Source organism: Dama dama, chromosome 33 (assembly GCF_033118175.1).
Source record: "Dama dama isolate Ldn47 chromosome 33, ASM3311817v1, whole genome shotgun sequence".
Taxonomy (NCBI): domain Eukaryota; kingdom Metazoa; phylum Chordata; class Mammalia; order Artiodactyla; family Cervidae; genus Dama; species Dama dama.
In genome coordinates this window covers 9038838-9052153 of record NC_083713.1, presented here as the reverse complement: position 1 = coordinate 9052153, position 13316 = coordinate 9038838, and positions in this window count along the sequence as shown.

The window sequence follows — 13316 nt, the reverse complement described above, 5'->3', positions numbered from 1 at the left end:
GGGGACCCGGATTTGATCCCTGGTCAGGGAGCTAGATCCTGCATGCTGCAACCAGGAGTTCACATGCCACAACGAAGATTGAAGATGCTGGGACCCAGCACAGTCAAATAAATATTCTTTTTAAAAAAACAACATCAAATTGTGAACAACAATAATCATTTTTTTAAGAAGGTGGCTATTTGCTTGGGGCCTCCTGCTGGCCTCCGCCACTGCAGCAGCCCCTAACCCAACTACCATCCATGGGCTCCTCCCTTCTGACTTGTCAACAAAACAAGGATTGGCTGCTTCTTCCCTTCCTCCTGTTTTTATTAATGCTGGCTTCTTATTTCTTTTCCGTTCCACTTGTGCCTTCTCTCTCTACCTCACTCTCCTTTATCAAATTTTATTAGTTATTTTTCACAAACATCCTACGAGGTAGGTTGGCAGAATTAATACCTCATTTACCTATGAGGAAAAAGTGTCAGAGAAAGGTTGGGTTGCATCAGGCCCCTGGGACACCTAATGGAGCAGCCCTGAGCTGGAGCCCGCCTGCCCAGCCATCCCTGGTCCTTATGTCTCACTTGGCTCCTTGATGCCAGCTCCCTCCATTCGCCTCATGCCCTATGCCCCTCCTGGCACCAGGGCTCTGCTCTCCAGGTTCAGCCTCACCATTCCTGAACCATGGTCCTTCTGTCCAAGCCTTCCCAGCCCCATCTCAGATCTGCTTTGCAGGATCCTAAGCCCCGTGGTACACCATCAAGTGGGTTGACACTAGCAGAGGTGAGTGAAGAGTTAGCCATATCCCTCCTTAAGGTTCATCATATCCCTCAACCCAGTGTGACATAGCTCCTTCCACAAGTGGCTTCTACAAGGCAAGTCACAAGGGTTGGTGTCCCTTCTTCAAATGGTTCAACGTTATAGACCAGCCTGGCTGAAGCTGAGTAGTGCAGGGTTCAGGGTCCCACTGACCCTTCATGCCCTCCAGACTGCTCAGACCAGTCTCAGAGAGTGGGGCTCCCTCTCTGAGGGAGTCATTCTGCCATGGCCAGGCCTGGTAGCTCTGGCCAGGCTGAACCATACAGAACACTCGAGTCGGCAGACACTGGTATCTGCTCTTCTCGGCCACTTCACTCAGCATCCTCATCTGAAGACAGGGCAAGGCATCCTGGCCCAGGACTGTGGTGGACACAGTGGGGTAAGGCATGTGAAAGCCATTGGGAAACAGCACTTGTCCCCACCTGCTGCCCACAAGAAGCCCAGCACTGCCCCTCCCTGCTAGACTGCAGAGCCAGCAGGCCCTTTGGAATGGAGGGCACCCAACACAACCGGAAGGTGCAGTTGTGGCCTCACATTATGAGTCACCACCTCTCATTCCTGGAGTTCACACCAGTGATCAGGCTCTGAGGAGCCAACTGGCCAGTCAGCCTTAAGCACAGAACAGGGTCTGTGCCAGGAGAAATCTATGCTGTTTTCTACACCATGGGAGACACAGCCGACTATCTGGAGCCTCTGAGACCATCCTTCCCCTACGTTCCCTAACCCTCTCCCACCATCCCTGAGAGCCAGGTTCTCATGTCCTCTGCCCTGGAAGTAATTCACACCAAAGCAGGAAATGCTGAAAGATGTTACCCCCAGAGGTTTATAAAGTTATAAAGTTGTAGAGACATTTTGAGCAGAGAAACTGTACTGTGATTGGTCTGGCTTGGGTTCCCACGGCCAGTGAACCGGGCTTTTACTATAAATTCCTGTACAGGCTGGTGCCTGGTTTTGCTGAGTGCTCACTTGCCAGTCCAGTGTCCATGCCCTGCCTTTCACCTAACTCCAATGCTGGAAGATCCGGTAGCCTGAGGGGGCCTGTGAGTCAGACATCGCAGCGATGATGAGTATATTCAGTGCCCTGGTAGGGTTTCTGAATGCCGATCTCCATGGACAGGACCAGGACTGGTGCAGACGTGTGAGGCCCTGGACCGTCTTACATCAGAGAGTGACGAAGTGCTCGGAAGACCATACAGGCATGTTAAACAGCCTCAGGAGTCAGCGTAAACGAACTGCTGCTGGCCAAATATGGAACGTGTTGAACATTAAAATAGTGAATTCTATCCCATATTATAAAATAACCCATGAGTCATACTGACACATAAAGGAAGAAGAAGGGAAAACCCTCCATAGCAGAAGAATTCCACTGATAAGTAAAATGAATGGTGGCGTTAGGTAACTCATGTTGCACATTCAAACAGGTGGGCGAAAGCCTGATGAGAAATAGAATACTCACTTTCAAAGTCTCTCTACTCAAAGGATAATTACAAAGGGGAAACAGTAACTTTATGATGGAGAAACCTGGCAAACACCATCTTCAGCACACAAAACAAATACCTTGCAGCTCTGCCTCTTAGGCTTCCAGAAGTCACCACTGCAGTGGCCGCGAGGGGTGACCTTTGTCCCTGTGTACATGCTGTGCTCAGCGACTTGCGCTCAAATTCAGGCCACGTACACATTGCTACACTGATTACTGACCAAGGAAGTACTTTCAACTCAATAAATACCTGTTTCCTATGGATGGCCACTTGGCATACAGGTCAGACTTGACTTTGAATGTCTGCCAAACTGTGAGCTCTGGCAGGCTGCTTAACCTTTCTGAGCTTCAATCTTTCATCTATATAATGGAGATGATAATAATAATACCTATTGAATGAATCAGCAGTTCCATTCCTAATCTTTCCTCAAGAGAAATGAAAACACAGGTCCACACAAAGACTTGCATATGTATGTTCACAGCTGCTTTTTTTATGATAGCCCCAAACTGGAAACAACCCAAATATTCATCAACTGGTTAGCAAAGAAAGGAAAAAACCAGGGCTCACTAAAATAAATTTCAAAAGCATTATGCTAAGTTAAAGAAACTAGACAAAAGACTACAGTGCATGATTCCATTTATATGAAATTCTAGAAAAGGTAAAGCTATAGTGATCAGTGGTTGCCAGGGGCCAAAAGTGGAGACTTGTCAGCAGAAGGATAATGGGAATGTTCTATTTAATATGTCATGAACATTGTGGTGTGCTGGTGGTGAAAAGCTTATATACTTTCGTCAAAATTCATCAAATTATATACATAAAATTGCTGGATTTTGTTGTAAATTAAGCCTAATAAAACTGATTTTTAAAAACCTAGTTTACAATGTCACTGTGAGGGTTAATGCAGCCCGGAGCTCAGTGCCTGAGTAGGACAGCAGATCTAAAATTATAGCTGTTAACCACGCGCACAGTCTTTGACCATTGCAGGCAAATGTGTAGGCAAGAGGCTACCCAGGGGAGCCACCCTCTCAAGACGTTTGCAACTGAACTGAGTAATAAGATGATCCGTGGTGGAGTAAGGAGGGCGCAGGGTGGCAGATTCCAGAGGAGGGACTGCGGAGTTCTGGAGCCCCACGCGGGACGGCGTCACCGCCCTCGGGGCAGCAGAAGCTCCTCGTGCCTGGGAAATGGGCACGCACTCTCGTCGCGGCGCCGCCCTGCTGTCCTCCAGTTGGGACTCAGGAAGTCCTGCCGGGGCACCACCTCAGCCCGAAATGGTGAAAGTTCACGCCGCCGCCGCCGCCCACGCCTTCGGCTGCCCCTCCCTGCACCCTGCCCTGTGCAGCCCCGTCCCCTGCCTCGCCAGGGCAGAGCCCACACCCACACAGGGGAGTACACGTTCACTCGTCTGGAAGCCCTTAGCCCGAGGGCCAGACCTTCGGCTCCAGGGCCCGGGCTGGCGGGGAGGGGCAAGGGAAAGACTGCAGCGCCAAAGACAGCCTCACGGTTACAGCGAGGGATCGCAGTGTGTTTATGCGTGTTGTGTCTTGTTGCTTGGCAACCAGGTCTGGGCCGCAAGCGGGCTGGGGAGGAGGGGTCTCCTCGCGGGAGTGGGTTGCGGTGACTCATTCCTGCGCGCTGTGGCCCCTGGGACGAGGTTACCAGGTACACGCGGTTTCAGGCTGGGTGCAGCCGGCCAGGCTTCCACTTGTGGAACCGAGCCCGGAGCAGCAGGAGCTCCTGGTAGGAGCACCAGGGACAGAGAGTCAGCCCACTGCTGGGTTCCTGGTTTTCCCAGCTGTGTAGCCTTGGGCTACGCAGTCCCTTAACCTTAACCTCTCTGACCTCAGCCTCCTCATCATGACAGGAAGCCTATGAGATCACATTAACCGTGACTCCTTACTGGGGGCTTACAACAGACTTTAAACATATTACCTCATTCACACTTAATCTCCCTACTGAATTTGACAATGAGGAAACTGTAGTCCAGGGCAAAAGAAACTAACTTTCCTAAAATCACCTAAATTGGAGGTGGAAGAAACAGGATTCCAACTTGGTTCTCTGTGGTGCAGCACCCTGTCTTTTCATTACTACATTCCACTTCAAGTGCCCCGGGAGTTCAGGGACTGAGCTCCTGGGTTCAGCCTGCAGCAGTTCTCCAGGGCGGTCCCACAGCTGGAGGGCTGGAGAATTCTCTGACATCAGGGCCAGGTCTGAGTCTTGCAGATGGTCCCTGCACTTGGCTGAGAGAGGCTGTGGCTGCCTTCATGCCTCAACCTGTCTCCTCTCACTGGAAACTCCAGTTTCCCTTTTCTGTTCTTGCCTCACCTCCACAGGCTGTCTTCCAAGTGCTGTATGATGTCAGATCTTGACCAGTCTCCTTACAGCTGCCAGAATCTCTCGAGTCAGTGTAAAGCATACAGATCTGGCCATGTCATTCTGTAACAGACCAGGATTCTTGGCCTCCTTAGTCAATAGGAATTGATAAGAGGCCAGACAAGAAATTCAGGAAGGCTTTATTGGGGCCCTACTGCAGCAAGAGGGAGCAAGAACAAGTAATGGGTTCCCTTGCCCTCTTGCAAGTGAGCTGGTTCCTTATCTGGGGTGAGGGTCGGCCCAGAGGGGTGGCTTACGTGGCTTGCCCACCGCCTTTGGTGGTGCTGAGTGCAGGGAACATGTGCTCTACTCTGCTTCTGCTTCCAACCCCTGCTTTTGCTCCCAGCTCTTCAGAAGTGGCAGTTGGGGATTTTGGTCTTTTTGTTGCTTGTTGTCCATAATTTGTCCCAACTGCACATGTATACAGTTATTTTTAGTCCCTTACAGTTTCTTTGCATTTGGTTGCTCTACAAGACATATGTCCAGACAGAAGCACTGCAGCAAAGGGTCCCAAGTTCCAGTCTGTCTCAACAACCCTTCACGGAGCACCTCATTGGCCTCCTTGCCCATAGGATGAAGTTTAAACTCCATTGTGTGGCAGGCGGTCCAGGCCTCCAAGCTGGGGCCTCCACATCTCCAACCCCTCATTGTTATTCTCATCATCCCCTGTTCTCCAGACCCCAAATCCTCAACCAGCCCCACCTCTCAGGCCTGCAGGTTCCCTGCTGAATGCCTCCTCCTCTACCCCCACTCTCTCCATAGGCCTCCCGACAATGACAATGCTCTCCTGGGGCCCTTCCCAGGCTCACTACAACTCAAGGAGGCAGGGCTTTACTCCATTTTACAGGGGAGAAAACAGAGGCTCAGAAGGATGACTTTTCAACAGTCACACTCCCACCCCGTCAGGCTGACAGGCTCACTCTCACCCTATTCATCTCTGTCACTGCAAGGTCTTCTGTGGCTGCTTGTCCAGCTGCCTCCCAGAGACTGAAAGCACCCCACCTTCGTCTTGCATGCCTGCTTCTGCCTACGACTAGCTGTGTATATTCGCTGAGTAAGCAGATGCATGGGTAGGTGAAGGACAAAATGTTTCTTTTATTGTTAAAATTTGTATTTATTTTTTATTGCACTGAGTCTTCATTTGCTGCATGCAGGCTTTCTCTAGTTGCAGTGAGCCAGGGCTACTCTTACCGTTGTGGTGCTCAGGCTTCTCATTGCGGTGGCTTCTCTCGTTGCAGAGCACAGGCTCTAGGCTCACAGGCTTCAGTAGTCGCAGTTCACGGGCTCTAGAGCACAGGCTCAGTTGCTCCGTGGCATGAGGAATCTTCCTGGACCAGGGGTCAAATCCATGTCCTCTGCACTGGCAGGTGGATTCGTAACCATTGGACTACCAAAGTCGCAAAACATTTATTTTGAAGAGCCGAAAGCCTCCAACATTAGGAATTTGAGACTATGGAATAAGGGCAGGAAATCTCTGGTTCCTGACCCTTGGCCCAGTTTCATCTAGCTCTGGACACTTTCAAAAATCTAGTCTTATTATTCAGACCTATTTCTACCCAATAGCTGTAAAAAGGCAGTTTTAAATGCCGTAAGTAAATGCATCCTGAAAAGCCACAGCAGTTTGGACACTCACTCCCCTTCTTAGGACCTCCGTTTCCCTGCATGCACAATAACAAGTTGGCCTAGAGGGGTGTTTTTCAAACTGCAGGTCCTGATCCATTCACTAGTAAGTTGTGAAATCAAAGTAGTGGGAAATAACCTGCATTGGGTAGAAAATGTCACACAAAACATGACTATTACGTTGTGAAATTTTAAATTAAATGTGTGTCTTATGGTAGGACACTTGGTAACATATATTTTTAATTCTGGGTAACAATCAGGAGAGTATGAAGGCCCCTCTCCTTCTGAGCCCCCCAAATTTCATTATTGAGAACTGAAGTGCAGGTGGACCACCCATCGACACTTTTTGTGGTGGATGAACCCTGCTGTAACAATCCATCCAGAACCACTCCACTGTTCCTCAGTTTGAGAAAAGCAAACAATATAAACATTGTTAAAGAAAAGAAAGTATAGTAGATCTTTTCTGTACTGTTTTAAAAATAATAGATGCTGCCATTAAAAAATTTTTTTATACAGTACTGAGCCAAGGGAGCAAAGAAAAATCATTCTCTGCCTTTGAAGTCCAGGCCCCAGAGGCAAACTGTGTGGAGCGCAGTGGACTGAGGGGCGTGCTGCTCTGAATTTATCCTTTCGCCTGCACAGAGGCCAGGGCCCCACAGGTGCTCCCAGCCAAGGGCCAAGCTGTCCTTCCTCGCTCGGCCTCGCTCTCAGTGTCCCCCCGCCTCTCTCTGCAGCCCTGCACTTTGCCCCTCTCCTTCCCAAGCTGCCCCAGCGCCAGCCCGGTTCTGCCTTTTCATTTAACCAAGGTGAATCTGACTCACACCTCGATCTTACTTTCTAAATATTGTTCTCCAGTGAAACATACTAGAGCTCCTAGAAAAAGGGTTGATCCCAAAGCTGGAACAGGGGAAGTACAAGATGAGCCTGGAACATCTAGTGTCAGACAATAAAGAAGTGCTCAAATGGCGATGGGGTACATCACAGACACAGGGGCCAACTCGAAGAGGCTCCCAAAAGCTGAATGTGGTACTATCTGAGCAAAAATAAAGGTGTCATAGTAATGTGTTATAACCCATAGATTATATAGTGGAAGTGAGAAATAGATTCAAGGGATTAGATCTGATAGACAGAGTGTCTGAAGAACTATGGACGGAGGTTCCTGACATTGTACAGGAGGCAGGAATGAAGACCATTCCCAAGAAAAAGAAGTGCAAAAAGGCAAAATGGTTGTCTGAGTAGGCCTAACAAATAGCTGTGAAAAGAAGAGAAGTGAAAGGCAGAGGAGAAAAGGAAAGATATACCCATTTGAATGCAGAGTTCCAAAGAATAGCAAGGAGAGATAAGAAAGGCTTCCTCAGTGATCAATGCAAAGAAACAGAGGAAAACAATAGAATGGGAAAGACTAGAGAAGATCTCTTCAAGAAAATTAGAGCTACCAAGGGAACATTTCATGCAAAGATGGGCTCAATAAAGGACAGAAAGGGTAGGGACCTAACAGAAGCAGAAGATATTAAGAAGAGGTGGCAAGAATAAACAGAAGAACTATACGAAAAAGATCTTCATGATCCAGATAACCACAATGGTGTGATCACTCACCTAGAGTCAGACATCCTGGAATGCAAAGTCAAGTGGGCCTTAGGGAGCATCACTACGAACAAAGCTAGTGGAGGTGATGGAATTGCAGTTGAGCTATTTCAAATCCTAAAAGATGATGCTATGAAAGTGCTGCACTCAATATGCCAGCCAATTTGGAAAACTCAGCAGTGGCCACAGGGCTGGAAAAGATCAGTTTTCATTCCAATCCCAAAGAAAGGCAGTCACAAAGAATGCTCAAACTACTGCACAACTGCATTCATCTCACAGGCTAGCAAATGCTCAAAATTCTCCAAGTCAGGCTTCAACAGTAAATGAATCATGAACTCCCAGATGTTCAAGTTGGATTTAGAAAAGGCAGAGGAATCAGAGATCAAATTGCCAACATCTGTTGGATCACAGAAAAAGCAAGAGAGTTCCAGAAAAACATCTACTTCTGCTTTATTGATTATGCCAAAGCCTTTGATTGTGTGGATCACAACAAACTGTGAAAAACTCTTAAAGAGATGGGAATACCAGACCACCTGACCTGCCTCTTGAGAAATCTGTATGCAGGTCAGGAAACAATAGTTGGAACTGGACATGGAACAAGAGACTGGTTCCAAATTGGGAAAGGAGTACATCAAGGCTGTACATTGTCACCCTGCTTATGTAACTTATATGCAGAGAACATCATGAGAAATGCTGGTTTGGAGGAAGCACAAGCTGGAATCAAGATTGCCATGAGAAGTATCAATAACCTCAGATATGCAGATGACACCACCCTTATGGCAGAAAGTGAAGAAGAACTAAAGAGCCTGTTGATGAAAGTGAAAGAGGAGAGTGAAAAAGTTGGCTTAAAACTCAGCATTCAGAAAACAAAGATCATGGCATCTGGTCCCATCACTTCATGGCAAATAGATGGGGAAACATTGGAAACAGTGACAGACTTTATTTTCTGGGGCTCCAAAATCACTGCAGATGGTGAGTGCAGCCATGAAATTTAAAGGCGTTTGCTCCTTGGAAGAAAAGCTATGACCAACCTAGACAGCATATTAACAAGCAGAGACATTACTTTGCTGACAAAGGTCCATCTAGTCAAAGCTATGGTTTTTCCAATAGTCAGGAATGGATGTGACAGTTGGACTATAAAGAAAGCTGAGCGCTGAAGAATTGATGCTTTTGAAGTGTGGTATTGAAGAAGACTCTTGAAGAGTTTCTTGGACTACAAGGAGATCCAACCAGTCAATCCTAAATGAAATCAGTCCTGAATATTCATTGGAAGGACTGATGCTGAAGCTGAAGCTACAATACTTCAGCCACCTGTTTCGAAGAACTGACTCATTGGAAAAGACCCTGATGCTGGGAAAAACTGGAGGCAGAAGAAGGGGATAACAGAGGGTGAGATGGTTGGATGGCATCACCTGCTCAACAGACATGAGTTTGAGTAAACTGGGGGAGTTGGTGATGGACAGGTAGGCCTAGTGTGCTGCAGTCCATGGGGTCATAAAGAGTTCGACACGACTGAGTGACTGAACTGAACTGATAACCCATAATATGAAATAGACACTCAAAAGTCCATACAAATATAGAATAATGGAATACATAAATAAATGAGGGGAAGAGACAGCTCTTTCTTTACAGCAGAATTCCAATGAACCAATGTAGAAAGAATAATAGTAATATTTAGAAAAACCACCCTTTGGTAAAAACTATAGTAATAACTGTTGCAAACAAGTATGATCTAATCTAAACTCAGAGGGGGAAAAGTAGCATGAGAAACAGGATATTTACATAGTCATAAACCTTCTCCCCACAGGATGTTTATTAATTACAAAGGAAAACAGTAACAGTGGAGAAAGCTCAAGGAGACATTTAAGTGATCAAAGTTAAAGTTACCATGACTAGTACAGGCATACATGGGAGATGTTTTGGGTTGGGTTCCAGACTGCTGCAACAAAGCAAACATTGCAAGAAAGCAAGTCACACTTTATTTTCCCAGTGCCTATAAAAGTTATGTTCACACTATAGTCTATTAAGTTTGCAATAGCACTATGTCTAATAAAACAATGTTCCTACCTTACTTTAAAGATACTTTATTGTAAAGAGTGCTGACTATCTTCTGAACCTTCAGTGAGAGGTAGTAGGAACATGAAAGGTCACTGATCACAGACAACCATACCAAATATAATACGGAAAAAGTGAGAACTGCTACAATGTGAGACAGGGACACAAAGTAAGCAAATGCTGTTGGAAAAATGGTGCAACAGATGTACCTGATGCAGGGTCGCCACAAACCTTCAATTTGTTTAAAAACAAAATTGCAACATAAGCAAAGCACAATAAAAGCAAAGAGCAATAATTAGACACAACACCTGATGTGGTATCCTGAGAAAGGCACGCCATCACTTCTGTGGTATTCTTGCCTAAAATGCATAACCTCAATCTAGTAACGAAAAAAAAAAAAAAACCACCATCAGACAAACCCAAAATGAGGAATATCTTACAAAATAACTGCCCCAGGGACAAGGACTGAGGAACTGTCCCAGATGGGAGGAGACCAAGGAGACATGACAAGCAAATGACACGTGGGATTTTCAAAATAAAAAGACTGGGTGCTGGCAGACAGTGTTGGGAGGGGGCAGCCTACAAGAGAGCAAATAACTTTCAACTCAGGGCTGCCCTGAAGGCTATTTCTTTGGCTTCATCCACTCCCACTGGGCAGTACAGAGGCTAGCTGGAGTTGTCTGTGGGGAGGGGAGGAAGGCTGAGTATATGGACTTAGTGGTGTTACATTTGTTCCTGACACCTTTGTGTAGTTTTGAAATATCTTTAAATAAAAATTTTAAAGTATATACATGCAACAAAATTCGAACACAACAGTGAAAAGTCTTCTTCCTATCCCCAGCTCCTTCCTCCCCCAACCCTACCTCCCTGCCCTCCCTCCCAGGTTGTTATTCAGTTGCTCAGTCATGTCCACCTCTTTTTGACCCCATGGACTGCAGCACACCAGCCTTCCCTGTCCTTCACCAACTGCCGGAGCTTACTCAAACTCATGTCCATTGAGTCGGTGATGCCTTCCAACCAACTCGTCCTCTGTCGTCCCCTTCTCCTCTTCCCTTCAATCTTTCCCAGCATCAGCATCTTTTCTAATGAGTTCGCTCTTTGCATCAGGTGGCCAAAGTACTGAAGCTTCAGCTTCAGGACCTGTCCTTCCAATGAATATTCAGGATTGATTTCCTTTAGGAATTGACTGACTTTGTAACCTTAAGGAAACAACTTTTTGAAAGAATGACATAGCCCAAGGACACAACATAAATGGATTGGAATCAAATGGAACCAAGATGGCAGACAAGACTAGACCTTGATCCTCAATCAGCAAGGGAAATGACACGCCCAGAGGCACCAGGACAATTCTAAGTCACTGTCAGAAGACCAAGAAGTGGGCCATGGCCCATTTTTACTGGAAATCTCTACCCCTTTTCCAAAATAGATGAACTAATCCTCCCACTCATTAGCATATGAAATTAGTCAGCCTATGAAACCTAACCATGCCACATTTTGCAGCCACACTCACCCTCTGCAATGCCCACACTCTGTGGAATGTGCTTCTCTCTGAGTCTGAATAAATCCACTTCCTACCTATCACTTCTGTGTATTGTAAGAACAGTGAGAGACTTTATTTTTTGGGCTCCAAAATCACTGCAGATGGTGACTGTAGCCACAAAATTAAAAGACACTTCCTCCTTGGAAGAAAAGCTATGACCAACCTAGAAAGCATATTAAAAAGCAGAGACATTACTTTGCCAACAAAGGTCCGTCTAGTCAAAGCTTTGGTTTTTCCAGTAGTCACGTATGGATGTGAGAGTTGGACTATAAAGAAAGCTGAGTGCTGAAGAATTCATGCTTTTGAACTGTGGTGTTGGAGAAGACTCTTGAGAGTCCCTTGGACTGCAAGGAGATCCAACCAGTCCATCCTAAAGGAAATCAGTCCTGAATATTCATTGGAAGAATTGATGTTGAAGCTGAAACTCCAATACTTTGGCCACCTGATACAAAGAACTGACTCAGTGGAAAAGACCCTGATGCTGGGGAAGATTGAAGGTGGGAAGAGAAGGGGAAAACAGAGGTTGAGATCATTGGATGACATGAGTTTGAGTAAGCTCTAGGAGTTGATGATGGACAGGGAAGGCGGCTTGCTGCAGTCTATGGGGTTGCAAAAAGTTGGACTCGACTGAGTGACTGAACTGAACCTATTACTTTGTCTCTCACTGAATTCTTTCTGCGATGAGACATCAAGAATATGAGCTTCATTAGGTCCTGAAACCAGGTATCGTGGGTTTTGGCTGGGTTCATGTGCTAATCTGAGGTAAACGGTTTCACTTTGATCTCCTTGCAGTCCAAGGGACTCTCAAGAGTCTTCTCCAACACCACAGTTCAAAAGCATCAATTCTTCCGCGCTCAGCTTTCCTTATAGTCCAACTCTCACATCCATACATGATTACTGGAAAAACCATAGCTTTGACTACATAGACCTTTGTTGGCAAATTAATGTCTCTGCTTTTTAACATGCTTTCTAGGTTGGTCAGAGCTTTTCTTCCAAGGAGCAAGCACCTTTAAATTTCATGGCTGCACTCACCATCTGCAGTGATTTTGGAGCCCAAGAATATAAAATTTGTCACTGTTTCCATTGTTTCCCCATTTATCTGCCATGAGGGGATGGGACCGGATGCCATGATCTTGGTTTTTTGAATGCTGAGTTTTGAGCCAGCTTTTTCAGTCTCCTGTTTCACCGTCATCTAAAGGTTCTTTAGTTTCTCTTTGCTTTCTGCCATAAGGGTGGTGTCCTCTGCATATCTGAGGTTATTGATATTTCTCCCGGCAATCTTGAATCTAGCTTGTGCTTCATCCAGCCTGGCATTTTGCATGAGGTACACTGCATATAAGTTAAATAAGCAGGGTGACAATATACAGCCTTGACCTTGATGTACTCCTTTATGATTTGGAACCAGTCCGGTTCTAACTGTTGCTTCTGGACCTGCATACAGGTTTCTCAGGAGGCAGGTAAGGTGGTCTGGTATTCTCATCTCTTTAAGAATTTTCCACATTTTGTTGTGATCCACACAGTCAAAGGCTTTAGCATAGTCAATGAAGCAAATGTATTTCTGGAATCCTTGCCCTCCCAGGTTATCACAGTTATTTACCAAGAATTTAATGCACATCAGATAATAACAAACAGGTACGTGTATTTATTGCCCATAGAGGCTGGGAGCTCTGACTTCGGTCAAAGGAAGTCAAGGAGGGTCATGGAGACTGAGAGCCAGAAGCCTCCTCCAGTAGGTGAAGGAGGACCTTTCCTGCTGCTGTGTTTTGAACTGAAAAGAGAAGAGACAGATATGTCTGGATGCCATCAAACACATTTATGTTGCACTAAGAGGTTGCAGGGCTTCCCCTGTGACTCAGCAGTAAAGAATCCAC